Consider the following 20,958-nt stretch of genomic DNA (forward strand, 5'->3'; position numbering starts at 1 on the left):
AGTAATCATGTTGCTTGTTATTTGAGCTAAAATGTAGCCATAAAGTACATGGCTTGGGTGGTATTATGGTTTTAATTCTTCTAACTAAAATGGAAGGAAGACAACTAAATTTTCTGAAAGGGTATTGGAAAGCTTGATGTTACTGAAGAAGGTAGGGCTTGATCTATCCAGGTCATATGGTAACATCAATAAAAAGATGTCAAGGTTTGAGGTCTGACATCTTCTTTAGCAGCTTGAGAAATGGAGAAGGATCAAGGGTGGGAAGAGACCAAACTATGTTTATTGTAAAAAAGTGAAACTTTATGAAACTATCATTTTTTAAAAAAACCAAAATAAACAACAATACATTAGGGACTGTCTAAGTACCATAAGGCCTTCTGGAGAAATCTTTCCCCAAAATTAATCCAAGACAGCTCCCAAAATTACAGTAATCATACTTGCTGCACTAAAAACCTTGGTTTTTTAGTATACTAACTGTTTAGAAATAATATGCATGTGTCTTGTTTACTCTTGTATGTTACTTCATTGAAAACAGTTAAAATTACTAGTTCTAGATATATATCATGTCTGGATGATGAGAAAGCCTTGGGTAGGGACGGAAAGATATGTCAATTTCTATTCTCTGAGTTCTAATTTTTCCAATCAGAAATTCAGTTCTCTACATTTCTGTAGTGTCTTGCAATTAAAAAAAAATCCTCAGAAAAATTCTTCAGCATTTTAGTGAAAATTTCTCTGAATAAACATATTTTTATGCAGTTTTGACAAATGTACACATTTTTGCAAGCATTTTTCTTAGTCTTGTACCAATCCTGTACCATTTGCATTTAAATGTGAACTGAATCGAACTTCTCCACCATCCCTAGCCTCAGACTGGTACAAATCTTTAGCCCAGGGACTCTGTGTGCATGCATTCATATGTGCACACACACAAACACACACACAACTAGTAGTGCAGTGCAGACTCAGCAAGAATAACTCAGAACTGCATATCAAATTCAACATGCCTGCCCTGTAACGTGTAGGATCATTTCCCCCCATGTCATCATCATATGTTGCATGTCCCTACCCTACTGGCAGCAGCCAATGGCGTAGGACAAGGGCAGGGTAAGTATAAGTAAGCCAATAGAATGGGAAGGAGAGCTCAGTATGGAGATGCCATTTTTGGCAGTGGCCCCATGTGGTGTGTAATGTGTAGTTCTGCTTGTCGTGCTCCACAGTTGTAGCTCAACACCTCACTGACAAAGTGCATGCCTTCTATTTAAGGAGCTATGCCATTTTTCATTTAAAAAAAGCATCTCTGGTAACAAAGGTGGGAACTACTTTTTCCTATAACCCTGTAGCCTGCCCTGGATCACAAGCAAAGCATGGCTTACATCAAAGATGCAGAACCCTTTCCAGCTTCATAGGCAGCCTTCTCGGGGTGGCATGCCTGCAGTAGGCAGAGCCAGAAACAAAAATTGTTGGAGCAACAGTTAGCACAGTTCAACGACACATCCCAGCCAAGGAACAAGCACTCAAGGAGGGCCTAAGAAGAAAGGCTGTGGTTTGGGGAGGTGGCATTGCCTGGGGAGAGTCCGAAGGGCTGGATAGATAGGCCTGGAGGGCCACCTTAGAGCCCTGGGCCTAAGGTTCCCACTCCTGGCGTACAGCGTATCAATAAAAAATAGCACTGTACAGTCACATTTGAGGATGTCCACCTTGAGATACAGTGAAAAGCAAATTCATGCTTGATCTTTATTCTTGGGCCATTTGCTTACTCTACTAAGAATTGAGCTTTAAAAAAAAAAAGATAATAAGCACAAGACAACATCCGTTCTCATTTTGATTTCCTGGAAGGTAAGTGCGGTTAGGCAGATGGTCCTTTTTTTGTTTCGTTTTACCAAACCTAGTGATCAAATGTACATAATACCGACAGTGTACACACATCTATGTGCCCTGATGTTATAAATTTTACTTCCAGGTGCTGCTGCTAATATATGGGACTTTCTCCCTTGTTTATTTCTTCCTAACACCTTGCTCCAGTTCAGATTATGAATTATCCCTGTGGTTACTATAACTTACTACAAGTGGTAATGATTACCTACTACTGGTAGTAATAATATTACTATGAGTGGTGAAGATTTTGTTAACATCTAGAGCATGCTAGGCAATACACAGATAACAGGAATGACTTAGATCTGGTGAAGGTTCTTGCCTGGATGACAGCAGTCTCTACATGATTGATGTGCAGGAGTGTCCTCTTCCTTGCACTGCCCACATTTATTTATTAAATTTATATACCACCCTTCGTCAAGAGATAGTTTACACATAAAACATAACAAACAATATATGTCAATATTTAACATCATGCAATACAAAAAAAGTACAGCAGTTATAATAAGAAGAAATTCATAATAAAATATAAAGTCATACAACATAAGTTATTACTCACTTTTCCCAGGTACAGCTATAAAACTTATATATAACAGCAACAACCAAAAAAATAAGAGAGGGGGAAATTGGGAGCAGGATATATAACCATACAAAAACAATGTACAAGTATACAATCTACTCTATACAAAAGTAGCTCTTAATTCCTCGCTTCCGCCCCCACAGAAAATGACAGACGCTTCCAACTCTCACCTGAGAGCTTTCATTTCCTCTCCCTGGGAGATCTCCACTTCCTTGCCTCTCACACAGGGTCATTCCTCCCTCTGCCACTTTGATGTGGGTGAAGCCTTTGCCCCCCCCCATGGCATCCCAGAAAAGTCACCACTGCAGTGACCCCTCACTTTCATTGGCACATCACTGGACAGCCTGCCACCTGCAGCATGACCATCTTTTCCCTGTCTTGAAAAGTACTCTCATGGTGGATAGAGTCACAAAGTGCCATAGAATAGTAGAGTTCGAAGGGGCCTATAACACCACAGAGTCCAACCTGCTGCTCAATGCACGAATCCAACTTAAAGCAACTGCCTGCCGTTATGCAGCAGCAGCTAATCAACACATGAGGCACCCAATTGCACAGACACCTGATTTGTCCAAGGCCCTCTCTTATTCGAAGGGAGAAAGCAAAAAGAACAGCTATGGAATTTCCTGCCACAAGATGTGGTGACAACCCCAACTTGGAAGTCTTTAAGAGGGGATTCGACAAATGCAAGGAGAATGAAACTCAATGGCTACAAGACACAATGGCTATATGCTGTCTCCAGGATCAAAGGCAGCATGCCTTTGAATACCAGTTACTGTGGAAAAGCAGCAGGAGATGATATTGCCTTCTTTTGATTAGCCTCTATGAGAAACAGGATGTTGGACTAGATAGGCCTTTAGACTAATCCAGCAGGAGTCTACTTATGTTCTTCATTGCACAAATCAGGTGCCCATGTCAAGCACCCTCCTGTGTCCTGCATGGCACTGTCTTCTTGATGGTGGTGATGGGTCAACATCAGTTAATGCTGGAGCTGGACAAAAACATCTGCTCAGAGGGTCTACAATCTATGGATGCAATCCAAAGAAGTTACGTATGTCACTGTAGCCTCACTATCTCCACCCTGTAGTTGTACAGTCTAGTTGTACAATGGTGCAGTCATGCGCATGCACATTGCCATGAGCAGGCCTGACAGTTTGCACAGAGAAACAGACAAATCAGCTTGGAATGTATTTTGCAAGTGTTGTCAGACCTTTCTGTTTTGTGTAGCTACTGGTAAACTTCTGATTGGACTTAAAGAAAGTAATTGGATTTTATTTTTATTTATTTTTAAAAAAGGCTCCCAAAGTTGCTTAAAATTAAAATCCATACATAGGCATTGCAACATAACTAGGAATCCATCAGGGCATTAATGCCATTTTTATGCAGCCCAGATTCCTGGCTCTTTTCTCTAGAAACTGTGGATGGACTTGGGGATTTGCTGATGGCACATCTAATTTTGTTTTGTGCTTCTTAACGCTGCAGTCTTGGGGTTTGAGAAGGGAAAAAAGTCAGGTCCAAGTAAATAAAGGATCTCAGATTCCAGAAAAGCATCTGACAGGTGTGGCAAAATCTCAGAGAAAAAACGCTCATTTTCTCCAAATATGAAAAAGAAAAGATGGGAACTGAGGCAAATGAATAGAAACTCCAAAGCAGCCATTTCACTACCTCAGATGGCAACTTTGCTAAAGTATGACTTTTCTGTATATCCAGCTCTGCTGCAAGGCTTCTGCCCCATGCTTTGACTGTACAGGCAGAGCTCCAGAAAAAGAGAGAGATTTGGGCTGTTGCTACATGCTGAAGACAGGAAGTGAGGCTGAGGTGCGGAAAGGGCAAGAAAAGCATTTGACAGAGGAGGGGCTTGTCAGAAGAAGTTTCTGCTAATTAGCAATGGGAGAGAAATTTGATCTGTTCACATATAAAGCTGAAACTATCAAATTAGCACTTTGTGAAACAACATGAGGACCAAAACACAGCCCTCCTTTGAAATTCGCACTTTTGAAATTCCAGATTTTCCAATGCAGTTCTCCAATGAAATGGGAAACGGAGAGTAAGGGGGAACATTACAGAGTTGTATAAAATTATGCACAAGGTGGAGACAGTGGATAGAGATAATTTTTTAAATCTCTTGCACCAGGATAGAACCTTTTCCTGTCCATGGGAGCCCCAGAGATCAAGATTGTTTGTTCCTTTTTTCCACTTGATTTATTTCCCATATTCCTATTCCCAGTGGAGGCCGGTGACTCCAATGTGAGCGGGGCAGTGGATCTGTTCAGACCTTGGACAGCTCCTCGAACATTTGGACTAAAACCCAGAACAGATTCACTGCCCCACTCACATTGGAGCCACCAGGCTCTGCTGCACATTCTACTTTTCCCATCCATATATGCATGCCCCGAGTGGATTACAGTTCAAATGCCTAAATATACAGTTCAAACTTCCTTAAATACACAGTAAACTACATCAGCAATCACATTAAAAAGGACCAGATCAATCTCTGCTTGTTCTTCAGGCAATAGGAATGTATTAGCAGTGTGATCTTGTATGTGCCTACTTAGAAGTAGACCCTTTTATTATTGATTGATTGATTGATTAGATTTATATCCCGCCCTTTCTCCCAGCAGAAGCCCACTTTGGAATGCAATGGGGCTTACTCTGGAGTAAGGATGGGGAAGAAATCAATTCCCTTTGCATTTTAATACACAGCCACACTGCCCAACCCAATATGCATACCGAAACATAGTTCAACTTTTTTAGCACTGCAGCTCTCCAACCAAAGAATGCATATGAAGATCTGTAAATGAGTAAAAAGAAAAAAGTGCATATATTAGTGAAAATAACATACAAAATGCATTCTGTTAGGGGGAAATTGCGTGCAAAATTTCATATATTAGGAGAAATGCACATGACAATGCATTCAAATTTTCATATGGAATCCACAGACATATGCAGACATGGGACAAACTTAAGACTGGAAACATGAGAAACTGAAATTAATAGATTTACTCCCAGGTAAGTGTTGTACAGAGTTGCGGCCCAAATTATCTGCCAGCAAACAAAACCCTTTCTGAACAGCTTGGTTTACCCTCCTTTGAAGGACAGAAAAGGACTGGTTTGGTAGATGTTCGGAGGGAGCTCCATAGCTGTGCTACTGCCATTACTGAAAACAAATATTCTGCTTTATAAGCCTTTGCCGTCTCATATTCGACTAAGGAAGTTGGGAGAAGGATCCCAGGTCCAGCAAAGCTGGGGGTATCTGTTGATGTTTACTGGAGTTTTATGAGAAAATAGCTGCTGAACAAATATACACAGATCTCCGTGGCAGTTCTTAAACTTGTTGAAATGGACAGACCTGAACATCCTGCAGCACTGGAATGCTAGAAACCTCACATCTGATTTTCCTTTCTCTTAAAAGGTTCTACTTTATCATGCAAAATCATTTTTTCTTTCTTTGGTGAACAGACCCAGACTACCACTGTTCTTTGCTGCTGGAGCTAATGTAGATATCAAGCCAGTAATGGCTTTCATCATGTGCCGTTAAGACTTCAGATTCAATTTTTATTTTACTGTGCTAGCACACAATATCTCACAGCATAGTTCTGGGTTGTCTCCATAGGTATGAAAGGAGTTAAAGAATAAGGAAAAGCATCCTCATTTCCTCTCCTGACTTTATTTTGTATTACAAACAACAGCAATAAGCCTCTAGTAATATACTTAATGGCCCACAATAGTAAGTAAGTAAAATTTAATATTTGTGTCGCCTATCTGGCCGAAGCCACTCTAGGCGACGTACACATTAAAATTAATAAAATACAATATAACTACAGAATAAAATACAATGCAGTCAACCATAACCATTTTAAATAGCAGCAGTATAAAACAATGTAGGGCAATCAATAAACAATTTAAAACAATCATAGAAAAATTAGCCCACCCCGGAGATCCCGAAGGCCTGTCCAAACAGCCAAGTTTTTAAGGCTCGGCGAAATGTATCCAGGGAAGGGGCATGACGGAGATCGAACGGGAGGGAGTTCCAGAGAGTGGGGGCCGCCACTGAGAATGCCCTCTCTCTAGTCCCCACCAACCTAGCTGTTTTCGTTGGTGGGACTGAGAGAAGGCCCTGTGTGGCTGATCTAGTCGGGCGGCTTAATTGGTGGTACTGGAGGTGCTCCTTCAGGTAAACTGGGCCGAGACCGTATAGGGATTTAAAGGTTAACACCAACACCTTGAATTGAGCCTGGAAAACAACTGGAAGCCAATGTAGATGAAATAACATTGGCGTGATATGATCACGGCGGCAGCTGTTTGTAAGCAAACAAGCCGCCGCATTCTGCACCAGTTGTAGTTTCCGGACTGTTTTCAAGGGTAGCCCCACGTAGAGTTGTAACCTGGCAACCCCCAGCTGGTCTATCCTGATAAATCAGTGAGAACCCTAACTTGGGCACAGTATGTAAACAGAATCCCATGTCCTGAAACATACTTCATTTGCACAATACAGTTCATAGAGTCAAAGGACTGCAATTTTTGCATGCAATATTGCTCCTCTCCAGCCTTTAAAGGTTTAACTTTAAATGCAAATTGAACTGGGTTTCTCCATCCACCCTTAGTGGGAAAGCAGTTGCCCTTGGGCCCAGAAACTTTTATCCTATATAGCACTGTGCAGTAGAGGTGGGACAGAGCAGTCGTGTCCCTGTGGCTCACCTTTTGAGGTGAGAAAGAGATGAAAGGCACAGACAAGGAAGGGTCATGGCTCAGTGGTAGAGCATCTGCCTTGCATGCACAAGGTCCCAAGTTCAATCCCTGGCATCTCCAGGTAGAGAACCCTGCCCGAATGCTGGAGAGCTACTTCCAGCTAGAGTAGACAATACTGAGCTAGAGCAATGGTCTGATTCGATATAAAGCAACTTCCTATGCTCCTTATCAGAGAGTTGACTGATCCAGCACACTGAGCCAGGGAAGTGTTACCCACATAAGAAGACAATGGAGGCTCTCCCAGCTTTCGCATCAGTTTACAGGGTGCCCCCATGGCATGAGAGTTTGAAAATCTTAGGTATATTGATGCTAATGCAGATCCTTTTGAGCTGTAAAGTTGTGGCACTTTAACCCAATTACTCTCTTCATCCCACAGTGTGTGTGTGTGTAAATGATCAATCTTTGCTTTTGGGGACTTGATGTCTTTAAAGTATTTTGCATCATACCAAAGCTCTTGTGATCTTTTCAGGGAGAGGGCAGCATAGGATGAACTGATTTTTCTCTCTCTAAGTCTGTTCCTCTTTGCAGCTTCAAAATTTACCTGCCCAGCAGTTAAGAGCCGAAAGAACAAGCATAGCTCTTTGCATTAGCAAAAATGCATGGTCATCTTTTTCGTTTCCACCCTCCCCCTGCTCTCTCCAAGCTGCTTTTTCCTCTTAGTGTGACTTTCAGTAACTCGCTTTGTGGTCTCCCAGACAGTTTGACAAGCTATCTTCCTGGTGCTTCACACAGAAGGTTGCCCAGCAGCGGTTAGCTTGCTTTGAGCAAAGCTGAGCTCCACTTGTTCAACTGATGGTTGAGATAGGAAGATGAGGTCAGCGAAGCCGCTTACATAAGCATAGCTGCAGCTGTGTGTGCACTGTGCCAAGAAGAAATAATAACTATAACTTAAATATTATATCTCACCGTGACAGGGAAGACTGTGCCCAGGTGACCTATGTGTCTTCTTTGCTGTCCAGGTGCTGGCTGTCAATGTGCAACTTCAAGGCCACTGTTCTCCTTTCTTATAGTTCTTTATCTTTAAACCAGAATTGGACTAGACAGCCTTCAAACCCACAGTTGGACAGGTTGGGCACTGGACAGCCATGGCAAACCACAATTTTCCTGGTCACCTCACTCAGAATGCCTGGTTCTGACAAAAAGGACCCCCGTGGCCCTTTCTCAGGGCTCAGGTGCCAAGGGAAATGGTGGTGGAGCTGCTGGTGCCAGTGCCACTATTGTGCTGGTGAAGAACGTTTTTAAAAAGTAGGGGAGGGGAGGATTGGTGCTGCTGTCCCTGCAAAGAGGGGGATCAGTGGCGGTGGCAGAGGGAGGATTGGTGGCTGCAAAGGTTCATCATCAGTGTGTGGGGGGGATAGGCATTGGACAGACCATGCCAAGGACTTCCCTGAAGTCTTCTCTGACCAGCTTTCAGACAGAGCACACATGGCCACTCTAAGATGTGGGATACTTGGCTTAGCAATACTACATGCATGAAAGGTCTTTGAACTGGTTGTCGATCATAAGCTGTACACGAGCCAACGGTGTGATGTGGCTGCAAAAAAGGCAAATGCTTTTAGGGTGCATTTACAGAAGTATAGTTTCAAAATCGCCTGAAATACTGCTTCCCCTCTATTCAGCACTGGTTAGGCCTGATCTCAAATACTGCATCCACTTCTGAACACTGCACTTTAAGAAGGATGCAGACAAACTGGAACGGGTTCAGAGGAAGGCAACAAGGATGATCAGGGGGCTGGAAACAAGCCCTGTGAGGAGAAACTGAAAGAACTGGGCATGTTTAGCCTTGAGAAGAAGAGACTGAGGGGAAATAGGATAGCACTCAAGTGCTTGAAAGGGTGTCACATGTAAGAGGGCCAGGATCTGTTCTCAATCATCCCAGAGTACAGGACACAGAATGGGTTTGAGTTACAGGAAACCAAATTTTGACTGAACACCAGAAAAAACTTCCTAACTATTAGAATGGCATGACAATGGAACCAATTACCTCGGGAGGTGGTGGGCTCTCCAACACTGGAGGCATTCACGAGGCAGCTGGACAGCCATCTGTCAGGTATGCTTAAAGTTGGATTCCTGCATGGAGCAGGGGGTTGGACTTGATGCCCTTATAGACCCCTTCCAACTCTACTATTCTATGAATCTAAGTAGCTGTTGCTCAATCTCTTCTTGAAGTCTAGCAGGGCTCTGGATTGGTCTTCGGCCTTTACCTGGTTAGCAGATCTTGGGCTTCCACCTTCTCCAAATTCCAGTTCAGCCTACCCTCAAGGATCCTGATCTGGAGAACACATTTGTGATCATTATCTTGGCTTGGCCATGACAGGAAGTTCTGGTTTTGTGATCAATATTAAAAAAAAAGCAATTTTTGTATCGGGTTTTTGTTGTCCTGTTTTCTAGTTGTTTTAATTCAAGGTATACTTGGTTTCGTCTGCAGCTGTAAAGGCTACAAATGTGCCTTTCCTTTTTTAGATCAGAAGTGAACTTCTGGTGGTCAGATTTTATGTGAAAAGCTTCTGAGGTTGTGTTTATACAGTAGCCCTATAGGTGTATAGCAGAAATATTGGCCAGAATATGATGAAGAAAGCTGTGTTTCCTGGTGTGTGTTTAAATATAAATTGATCAAACTAATCAAAAAAGTGTAATCAAATAAATGTAACTGTGGATTTCCAAGCAGTAATAGATAACCTTCCAAAGGTTCCTGGTAATTGAAGTTACTTTACATTATATATTACCATTGATACACATAAAGCTTCATTTTCTGCAATAGGAGGTAGGGTGGACAGTTTTTTATTATTACAATATAAATAAATCAAGCAGAATAATGATAAATAGAAACAAAATGCACATTACATATAAAAACAAATGTACCATATACAAATTCATAGTTTTCTTTTCCTGTAATATTTTATCAAAGGAAAATATGTTGTAATCTTTATTACAATGCATAGAAATATATAATACTATATCAGCACACTATGTCAGCAATTAACTGGGTCTATAGCTTCTCAAAGTTTTGTCTTTTTTGTCTTCCCACCTTCAAAATTGGTCATTTTAGCCAAATTTAACATTTCTGTCTCAATGCGTCTACTGGAGGGAAATCCCCCCCGACCCAGCCAAGTACCCTAGGGTAATGCTTCTTTGAGGCAATTAGGACTTTGACTGCTGTTAAAAATATATCTACCAGATTAAAGTGGTCAGACTGTGCATTATCTTTGAGACAACCAAACAATATATTCAAAGGTCTCAAGTGAGGCGCTTATTAATAAGAATAAAAGAAGAGCCTGCTGGATCAGGCTAAAGGTCCATCTAGTCCAATGTCCTGTTCTTACAGTGTCCAACCAGCACTCTCCCCATTTGTGATTCCAAGCAATGGGCATTCAGAGGCACACTGCTTCCCACAGTGGAGGAAGGACATAGCCATCAGGCAGAGCTTGGAAAAGTTACTTATTTGAACTACAGCTCCCGTCAGCCCAATCCAGTGGCCATGCTGGCTGGGGCTGATGGGAGTTGTAGTTCTAAAAAATAACTTTTCCAAGCTCTGCCATCAGGGCTTTAAGCTATTGTTAACCTTATTCTCCATGAATTTGTCTAACTCTCTTTTCAAGCCATCCAGGTTGGTAGCTATCACTCCCCCTTGTGAGAGCAAACCACATCATTTAATCATGTGCTGTTTGAGCAAGTACTTTCTTTTGTCTATCTGGAATCTTCTTATGGTAGACCATGAAAAGAGTGCAGGCCTGTAGTCACAGAAGCAATTATGCCATTCTTTCCCTGTGTTGCCCAACATAGGCCTGGGGAAATGCCATAAGTGGGTGGATGGAGCTGCACATTACTTTAAAACCTTTATCCAATGTTGTGGGTCAAAACCCTACGGCCGGCACAGCTTTAATTGTGCAATTTACACATAAGTAGCCCTACAGGGTAGTCTTTCTAGACATTGTCACAAATTGTCACCCGTACAACATCCCCAAATTTCAGCCAGTTACCACTTACCGTTATCCTTCTGGAAACAAAAAAACACATTTGGCATTAAATGTCTCAGAAATGCATTGGGGTGTATTTACTACCCCAACCAATAGTAGTGTATTGGGATAGTAAAACTACCCCAGTTTTGTCGTAGAAAAATGGTCAGATCAACAACAGGACTGGAGTCCAATGGACAGAAACATCCTACTTCCTCTGAATAAGTGTTTTCTAGCTCTGGTTGTTTGGGTGTTGTCAAGCACACCTCTTCTGACACCACAGACCTAAATATTATCTGGGGTCAAGATATCAGCGCACCATACATTGGGGTAGAATATATACCCCAAACATTCTTGACATTGGATGAAGGTTTTTTAAAAGCCCTAGCAATAGTGGTGATGTGATGATGGCAGAATTTGATGTGGTGGGCAAACCTGCACTCCATGTTCACCCACAAGCCCATTTCATCCTGTTTCATCATTAAACTGTGAGGAGTACCATTTGCAAGCTAGGCGTAACATTGGCATAGCCACCTACCTGCATAGAGACCAATGTAGGTTGCCTAAACTATGCAATATATATGTCACCAAATCAAAGGGTTCAGAACATTGGCAACACAACTGTGTTCAATAGGGCTTAGTCCCAGGTGAGGGATTGTAGCCTGAGTTTGGGATCTATACTCAATGGGCTCTATGTGCTTACATCACTGTTTAAACAAGATGCCCAGTGCCTGGATAGCAGAGGGACCTGAGAGATAGAATGCTGGAGGGGGAGAGGAGCATGCTGGGAGGATCCAGCTGTATGTTTAAATGAACAACTGCCTAGGGCCAAGTCAGCCCATCCAGTAAACAGTAAGAGAAGCTTTGCTTCTTATTTCTCCTGTCTTCAGGGGGGCAGGGATCAGGAGAAATGCTGGTGAAATTCATGGAGTCAACTTCCATTCCTGTAATGTGGAAGCACTGATTGACTCTGCAATAAATTGTCACAGAAATGACAGCATGTTTTCTAAATGGCAGGTGATCTATACATTCTTTCCAATTTGTCTTCACACCACAACATAATTAGAAAAATATATACAGAACCTTACATCACATCTATACATAAATCTAGGGGAGGCAATGAGAGAGAAAGAGAGAGAGAAATCAGGATCATCACCCCCTTCATCTGCCAGCAGGGTACTGTAATTCAGAAGAACAAGACATTTTTGGTATAGAGGAGGTTCCAGCTATAATCCTTGGTATCATCAAGGCTCTCAGATAGCAGTGCTAGGAAATATATCTGCCTGGAGACTTGAACAGCTGTTGCCAGCAGTCCAGCCATCCCCAATCTGACACCCACCAGATGTTGTTGGACTCCAGCTCCCATCAGCTCTAGCCAACATGGCCAATGGTCAGGCCTGGTGGAACTTGTAGTCCAAGAATATCTGAAGGGCACCATGTAATATTCTGTAAATCAGTTATATGCAGTGCAGATATGGCAAATGAAAAGGTGATCAGGGCTTCTGTACCTTTAACTGTTGTGAAGAAGGGGATTTTGTAGAAGCAGTTTTCATGCAGTGTAAGAAAACAGCCTGTACCACTTCAAATTCTTCATTTAAAACAGGGGTGGGAAAACATTTTCAGCCTGAGGGCCATATCCCCTTGTAGGCAACCTTCTGAGAGACACCCCAGTGGTGAGCAGAGCCAGGGCAAAAAGGGAGTGGAGCAACAGATGTGACTGACTTTTGTATAGGAGGCTACATTGTAGTCACACAAAAACAGAAGTTTATACACACACACACACCTCTTCATCCTCCACCAAGCTTAAGCACTATAGGAGGGTGCAGATGAGGGTTAGTGAGAGCTGCAGTCCTGGGGACAGAGTGTAGTCTGGGAGAAGGCATGGCCTCAGGAGAGTCTCAGGGACCAGACAGGGAGGCCTGGAGTACAGGTCTGAGGTTCCCTCCTCTGATTTCAGTGAACAGGGATTCTGCCCTCCTTTGCATTCATCCACCCAGAGTGTAGGAGTTCTGATAAGCACCATGTTCTAAACTGATCAGAGGGCCAGAACATTGGAAGAACACTGGCAAAGTCTTCCTCAAAACATTTCATATTTTTTTCTTGCGTCACTGGGGCCTCTGCAGAAACACAGTGCAGAAATAGTTTTGATCCTGTTAATGCTGTCTGTCTAAGTTCTCAGCAGTGCAGATCTGGTGTCCAGATGCAAAGGAGGACAAGGCTCTGATGGCTTGATGGAATTCAACTGCTAATATCAGTGTTGCAGCTTCCATATAATTCCATCACTAGGAAGTTGCCTTATACCAGGTAAGTCGATTTGCCCATCTAGCCCAGTATTGTAATCTTCCACAATCTGGTGCTCTCCAGATGTTTTCGACTACAACTCCCATCAGCCCTAGTCAATACGGTTGTGCTGGCTATAGGAATGGGGGAGGAGAGAGAAATTTGTTTGTTTGCATTTAAAGGGGAACCTACCTCTTTAGCGCTTCCCAAATCAATAAGCAAACCAAACGTGCCCATCCTTCAAAACTGGTGCTTCTCTGAATTTTGTAGTGCACGTCTCCAGCCAAGTAACATACAAAAATGCATATACTGGGGTAAGTTGCATAAAAATGGATATATATTGCAGATGAGAACTTTTTTAAAAAATCACAAATTTTTGATGTGAAAATGTGAAGAACTGAACTGAAGACTGGGAAAATGAGAAATGAAGAGCAATCAGAATTGACACCTATCTCTGACTAGATGGGGCTGGTGGAAGTTGTAGTCCAAAGCATCTAGAGGGCACCAGGTTGTGGAAGCCTGGCTTACTGTGACTATAAGCAGTGCTCCAGGTCTTCCAGCAGACCCCTTGCTATCTGGGATCTTTTTAACACGGATAATTCTGGGATCATCTGTGCAAAGCATAAGTGCTGTCCCACTGAGCTGTGGTCCCTTCTCCCAGTGTTTTCTGAAAGTTTTATAACCATGGAGTCACATAAGTAAATGCTAATAGTACTGGGTAACTGCAAGAGGGGAGTGATAGAGATCAAAAAGAGGGGCATGTGATACAGTGAAATGTGTCATTTTCTGCAGCACAGGTAGTTAAGATGTACATATAGTTAGAGGCTAAGAGACTGAGCTACAAATGAGGAAGTCTCTGGTTTATCTTTCCTGAACTGACTAGGTGTCCTTAGGCAAGCCACATCCTCTCGGCCTTAGCCTCCTATTTGCAACATGGGAATTATAATAGTGACCTACCTCACAGGATCGTGGTAGCAATATGTATGCAACGTGCTTTGAACATTCTAAATCACAGTATAATTGTGAAGAGGAGGAGGAGGAGGAGGGTGGTGGTGGTGGTGACAATGAATTTTACATATAGTTGAGGTGCTGGCTAAACAAAGACACAGAGAAAGATAGTGCTAGCCACTTAAAATTTAATAACTAGGTGAGATCATTTTTTCAGTTTTTAGGGCAGATAATTTATATTACATAATTTCATTCCTGAATTAGATTATATCTGGCCTTGGAGATTTTTGCCACTCAGGCATGCCGGTTAGACAATTTATGAGAGACGAGATAATGTATGTACATAATTTCTAACAATAACCCTTTCACTGCGGCATCCTTTGCCAGAAACATTTCATGGTTCACTCATCAAGTGATTTGAAACATGCCTTTGCATTATGGGCTTCTCCTGTGGTACAAACCAACAACCCAGTAACAACTGTTCTTGGTTACAGGTGTTAACAAGGATGTATAAAACAGAGCAATGCTAAGATGCAGCTTACATCTCTTTGATAAAGAAAAGACATCAATGCTTCGTTTTGTTTTTTTACAAAAAAACCCTAAGCAAAACCACAAAGTGACACAAAATGCAATGGAAAATAATTCAAGGATAAAAAGTGTCTTTGATCAGAAAAGTGTGTGGGGGGGAGGAGGATGGGGAGGTTAACCCTCTCCCTGCCAGCCATTTTCTCAGCAAATGCTTCCCCAAGCTGATTCCCACCCACCCCTATAGCGCTGTAAACTCAGGAGGCAAACCTGTAATGCAAATGTTGTTGCCGGAGAAGGTATCTGAGGCTGTGATCTGGAAGGAAAATGGCCTTTCAAAAGGAGAGCCATTCCTTCCATCCAAAGCTTCTCCGTCCACATTGGGACTTGTGGGGAGCTGCTTCTCTTCTGAAAATGCAACAATTTAGGCTGCATTCCACACGTTTGTGTGTAATATGTAGTTTGCCCTGAGGGAGTCCCGAGGGCCAGGACTCTACCTCCTTATATTTTTTTTAAAAAACCAGTCTGGAAGAGACTGGTAGTGCGGAGGGCGTACGGCACATGTGTCGTTCCTGCACAGGGAGAGAGCCTGTGCAGTGAACTGAATGACAGGAGAAAGTCACCAGATGCCTTCAGAGTGAGAGCCTGCAATTGGCAAAAGGCTGCCCTTCCCTGGGAGTGAGATGGGGGAGAGTAGATGTGCTCTGTATGAAAGATATTGAGTGGGTCTGGTTGTTCCCAATTCTCTTAGAGGCATACTGGGATAACTGGTTCAGGTAGGTTTTGCTGGTGGGCTCTTCTTGTGTCCTTGTCATGTGTTTAGAAGGAGTCTTGGTAAGGACATGGGTGATGCCATCCCAGTCTCAGTGATCATGGGTAGAGGGAGGTATAGCCATGGGGAGGTGGTGAGCTAGGCTATCTATCCTCACTCCTACTCCTCCCATGGACAGGTTTCTGGTTGCTCATCTGCTGTGCCCCCTGGCCTGTGTGTGCTGTTGTTTAGCACCAGATCATACACAATAGGACCATGATTTGCTCATGGATGAGGGTGCCAATTTGGTGTGCGTTACTGAGACCTGGGTGAGTGAGTTGGGAGGAGTTGATCTGATGCAGCTTTGCCCACCTGGCTACTCGGTGCAACACCAGCACAGGCTGCAGGGACGAAGGAAAGAGGTTGCTGTAGTCCATAGAATTTCCATCTCTGTCACCAGGAAACCACTCTGTCTTAGAGATGGTTGTGAAGGCTTGCACCTGGTGTCAGGCCAAGGAGACAGTAAACTAGGGTTGCTGCTGGTGTACCATCCACCCTGCTATCTAGCAGCTTCTCTGACCAAGCTGGCGGAGGCCATCTTGGCTGTGGTATTGGAGGAGCACAGCACAATAGTCCTGGGTGATTTCAATGTCCATGCTAAGGCTGCCTCTAGTATTCCAGCTCATGACTTCATGACCTCCATGACAACCATGGGGCTGTCTCAGGTTGTCACTGGCCCAATGCATAGGGCAGGGCACACTATCTTGGCTTTTACTCCAGATGGAGGAAGGGGTGGTCTGGAGATAGAGAGATGGATGTCACCCCATTGTTGTGGTCAGACCACTTCCTGTTGAAGTTTAGACTTACAGCTATGATCCACCCCTGCAGGGGTAGTGGACAGATTAAGATGGTCTGCCTCCAGAATCTAATGGAATCCATAGGATTCCTGAATGCCCTGGGGGAATTCCCAGTAGAAAAACCAGGTGATTCTGTTGAACCTCTTGCCACACTGTGGAACAATGAGAATTGTTGGGCTTTTAACATGGTTGCCCCTGAGAGCCCTCTCCAGCATTGTGGAGCCCAGTTTGCACCTTTATACATCAGTGAACGAAGGGCAATGAAATAGGCTGGAGAACGGCTAGAGTGCACGAGGTAAAAGACATGCTGTGAGGCTGATCAGGCAGTAGTAAAACATAACCATGCCTACTGTCTGGTGGTGAGGGCAGTGAAGAAGGCCCACTTCTCTGCCTCTATTGCATCCCGTAGTAGCCATCCAGTGGAGCTTTTCCATATTGTCAGGGGCAGAGCTTGGAAAAGTTACTTTTTTGAACTACAACTCCCATCAGCCCAATCCAGTGGCCATGGTGGCTGGGGCTGATGGGAGTTGTAGTTTAAAAAAGTAACTTTTCCAAGCTCTGGTCAGGGGTCTGTTGACAACTCCAGGAAATGGAGTTTTAGACCTTTCAGAGGCCCACTGTGAATTGTTTGCAAGGCACTTTTAAGGTAAAGTTGCTCGCCTCCATAGCAATCTTGATGCCCCATCTACATTTACTGTAGACCCCAGTGAGGTGTTCCCTGCAATGTCTGCTGTAACTTCTTGGGATCAATTTCAGTTGATGCGGTCTGATGATGTAGACAAGGCTTCTGACAATGTGACCAGCAACGTGTCCTCTCGACCCTTGTGCTTCTTGACTTATTAAAGCTTGCCGAGGGGGTATGACAGAGTGGATCCAAGGTGTGGTCAATATGTCATTGTGGGGGGGAGTTGTCCCAGCTGCCCTGAAAGAGGCATTGATCCGACCGCTCCTGAAAAAGCCCACCCTGGACCCATTGGTTTGTGACAACTACTGACTGGTTGCAAATACCTTCTTTTTAGGGAAGTTGATTGAGAGGGTTGTGGCGCAACAATTGCAAGTACTCTTTGATGAAACAGATTATCTTGACCCATTCCAATCTGGGTTCAGGCCTGGTTATGGGACTGAATTGTCCTCGGTTACCCTAATGGATTACGTTTATTGGGAGAAGGACAGGGGGAGTGCAGCCCTGTTATTCTATTTGATCTCTCAGCTGCTTTTGATACTATTGACCATGGTATCCATCTGGACCAACTGTTTTACAGTGGCTCAGATCCTACCTGCGGGGTCATTTTCAGAGAATAGTATTGGGAGATTGTCTTTTGGCCCCCTGGCAGTTGTGCTGTGGGGTGTTGCAGGGTACCATCTTGTCCCCAATGTTGTTTAACATCTGTATGAAGTCCTTGGGAGTGGTCATCAGGAGATTTGGGGCAAGGTGTCAGCAGTACGCTGACAATACCCAGCTCTATTTCTCTGTAGTATCTGAATCAGGAGAGGCCGTGCAATCCCTGGACCACTGCCTGGACTCGGTGGTGGGCTGTGTGAGGGCCAATAAACTGAGTCTGAATCCCAGCAAGATGGATGCACTGTGGGTTGGTGGTTCCCAAGTTCAGATAATTGGTCAGTTGCCTGCTTTGGATGGAGTTGTACTGCCTGTGAAAGAGCAGGTCTGTAGTTTGGGGGTGCTCCTGGATTGTCTTTGTTGCTAGAGGCCCAGGTGACCTCAGAGGCTAGGAGTGCCTTTTACCAGCTTCGGCTGGTAAGACAGCTGCAGCTGTTCCTGGACCGGGATAGCGTGACCACCATTGTCCATGCACTGGTAACCTCCAGCCTGGATTACTGTAATGCGCTCCATGTTGGGCAGCCCTTGAGGTTGGTTTGGAAGCTGAAGCTGGTGCAAAATGCAGCAGCATGACTGCTCACTGGGGCAGGGTGTCGCCAACAAGTCACCCTGCAGCGTAGTGTTATGTTCTGCACCACATGGCCAGCGGCCCTTTAGCATAGTAGCACCTCCCCTTTGGAATTCCCTCCCCTTAAATATTAGACAGGCACCATCTCCGTTATCTTTTCAGGCCTACTGAAGACTTTCCTTTTTCAACAAGCCTTTTATGTAGAGACTTTATCCCAGTCTATGTCGGCGTTGGAATTAGTTTTTAAGATGTTTTTAAAGACGTTTTTAAGCTTTTTTTAAAAAAAGATGTTTTTAAAGATGTTTTGTGTTAATGTTTTTAAGGATGTCTTGTTTCAATATATTTTAAAGTCTGTTTTTAAGGTGTTTTTGAGTGTTTTTAGTGTGTTTGTTTGCCGCCCTGGGCTCCTTCTGGAAGGAAGGGTGGGATAATTGCTTTTAATATGTTTTCTTTAATAATATGTTTTTAATCCTTTTTAAAGATGTTTTTAAAGCTTTTTTAAAAAATGTTTTTGTTGTTTCGTTTTAATGTATTTTAAGGTCTTTTTATGATGTTTTAAAGTGTTTTTAGCATTTCTGTTTGCCGCCCTGGGCTCCTGCTGGGAAGAAGGGCGGGATATAAATCAAATAATAAATAAAATAAATAAATAAAATGTAAATTTAATAAATAAATAAATAAACTCTGGAACAGTAGAAAAAAAATTCGATCCATCCTCTGTGTCAGAGGCTTTGAAACTGTGGTCTGCAAACATCTTTCTGGTGGTCTGTGGCCTCTCCATATAAAATATTCATATTGATTTTAATTGTATTTTTATTTATTATATTGCAGTTGTTGTATTAAAGTTGGGGGCATTCGAGTGCAAATTTTAACATAAGCAATATAAATACAATTAAAAATAGTACAGCACCTGGCAGAGTGCATTGCCATTGCTAAAACAGGAAGAAAAAAGCAATCCACCAAGAGGATCAGCAATTTTCAAGTGGTTCATTGGGGGAAAAGTTTGGGAACCACTGATCTGTGTGACAGCTCTTCAGTTATTTGAAGATGGCTATCATGTTGCGTCTTCATTGCCTCTTCATGCAAAACATACCTATCTCCTTCAACCTTCCTCAGAGGACTTGGTCTTCAGACCCTTAAGCATTTTCATTGTCCTCCTTTGGTTCATGCTGGAAAGTGAGGAACTTGGGATATCTTGGCCCCAAGTTTTAGGACACTAAAGATCAAAACCAGCGCCTTGAATCTGACTTTCCCTGGGCTTGGTAATATTGCCTCATTCCTTTTCTACACCCTTAGGAAGCTGCCTTATACTGAGTCAGACCATTGGCTCACCTAGCTCAGAACTGTCTACACTGATTAGCATTGGCTCTCCAGGTTTTCAGGCCAAGGCCTCTCAAAGCCCTAGCTGGAGGTGCCAGGGATTGAAGTTGGGACCTTCTCCATGCAAAGCAGTTGCTCTGCTACTGAGCTATGGCCCTTCCCCCTTTAAAGAGAAACCTAGCTCCCCAGAACTACAGGAGTCTGGCAACTGCCCAAACTCTCTTTGTGCCTGGATTGGACAATGGCCAAGTTAAAGTTAAAAATGCACTGTACTGGGAGCAGAACTCTGCAACAGGATTCTCATTGATCCCTGAGAGGTCAGTGCTCAGGACAAAAGACCCATCCAGTTGGCAGAACACATTACTGAGACCTATAAAGACCTGGAAGTGTGAGGCTTTTCCTAATCTGATTCACCTGCCTCCCTGATGTTACATAAAATGTGAAGCTACTCAGATGCAGTCCGAACCACGCTTACTTACGGGAGGCCTGTAGGGCATGGTCCACTACATCTCACTACATTTAATTTAGAAACAACAGGTTTGAAATAGGGTTAAAAGAGGGAAAGTTCATAAATCAACCAAATTTGGCCTTGAAGAGAATTAGATGGGTAATGCTCCACACAAACATTATAGGGAAACAAAATGAGATTGTGGCTCTCTTGAATTAGGTAGAACCTTGTGCAAAATGGCCCTCCAGAATTCTTCACTCTATTTGTGGGCAGGGAAATTAGGGAGAACCATTTCACTGATTTTCTGCAGGCAGAGGAGACGTTCTAAAGCAGTTTTTTCACAAGTGGCAGCAGCAGTAGCACAGCTCCCCTCCCCAAAGGTTTTCTCATTATCCCCAGCCAGCGCGGCCAATAGTCAGGGATGATGGGACATCTGGAGGGCCATGGATTCCTTACCACTGCCCAAGACCAAGAGAGCCACAATCTCATTTGTTCCCCTATTGCAATGTCCTTGTGCCGCCACTGTGGATGATTTCTCTGCAACTCTTACTCATGTCGATGAATCTTAGAAACATCTTTGGCTGCTCCCAGAGACCAAATACAAGATTAGATATTCAGACCCAGTAAGAAACATCCTAGAAATTCTTGCTTTCAAGAAATAAGTACTGGCAAGTCATTTTTCTTTTTCTTTCTTTCTTTCTTTCTTTCTTTCTTTCTTTCTTTCTTTCTTTCTTTCTTTCTTTCTTTCTTTCTTTCTTTTTCTTTCTTTCT

The 20,958-nt window shown here is 43.2% G+C and overlaps 1 long non-coding RNA gene across 1 annotated transcript in view; it reads left to right on the forward strand.

Moving 5' to 3' along the window:
* The window catches only part of LOC133378429 (uncharacterized), a 45,850-nt gene that overhangs the window by 16,961 nt on the left and 7,931 nt on the right, over positions 1 to 20,958 (forward strand). The window contains exon 2 of the long non-coding RNA XR_009761022.1: positions 13,327 to 13,458. This is a non-coding gene — a long non-coding RNA (uncharacterized LOC133378429). The remainder of the gene's footprint in view (positions 1 to 13,326; positions 13,459 to 20,958) is intronic.

This window comes from Rhineura floridana, chromosome 2, assembly GCF_030035675.1.
Source record: "Rhineura floridana isolate rRhiFlo1 chromosome 2, rRhiFlo1.hap2, whole genome shotgun sequence".
NCBI classification, from domain to species: domain Eukaryota; kingdom Metazoa; phylum Chordata; class Lepidosauria; order Squamata; family Rhineuridae; genus Rhineura; species Rhineura floridana.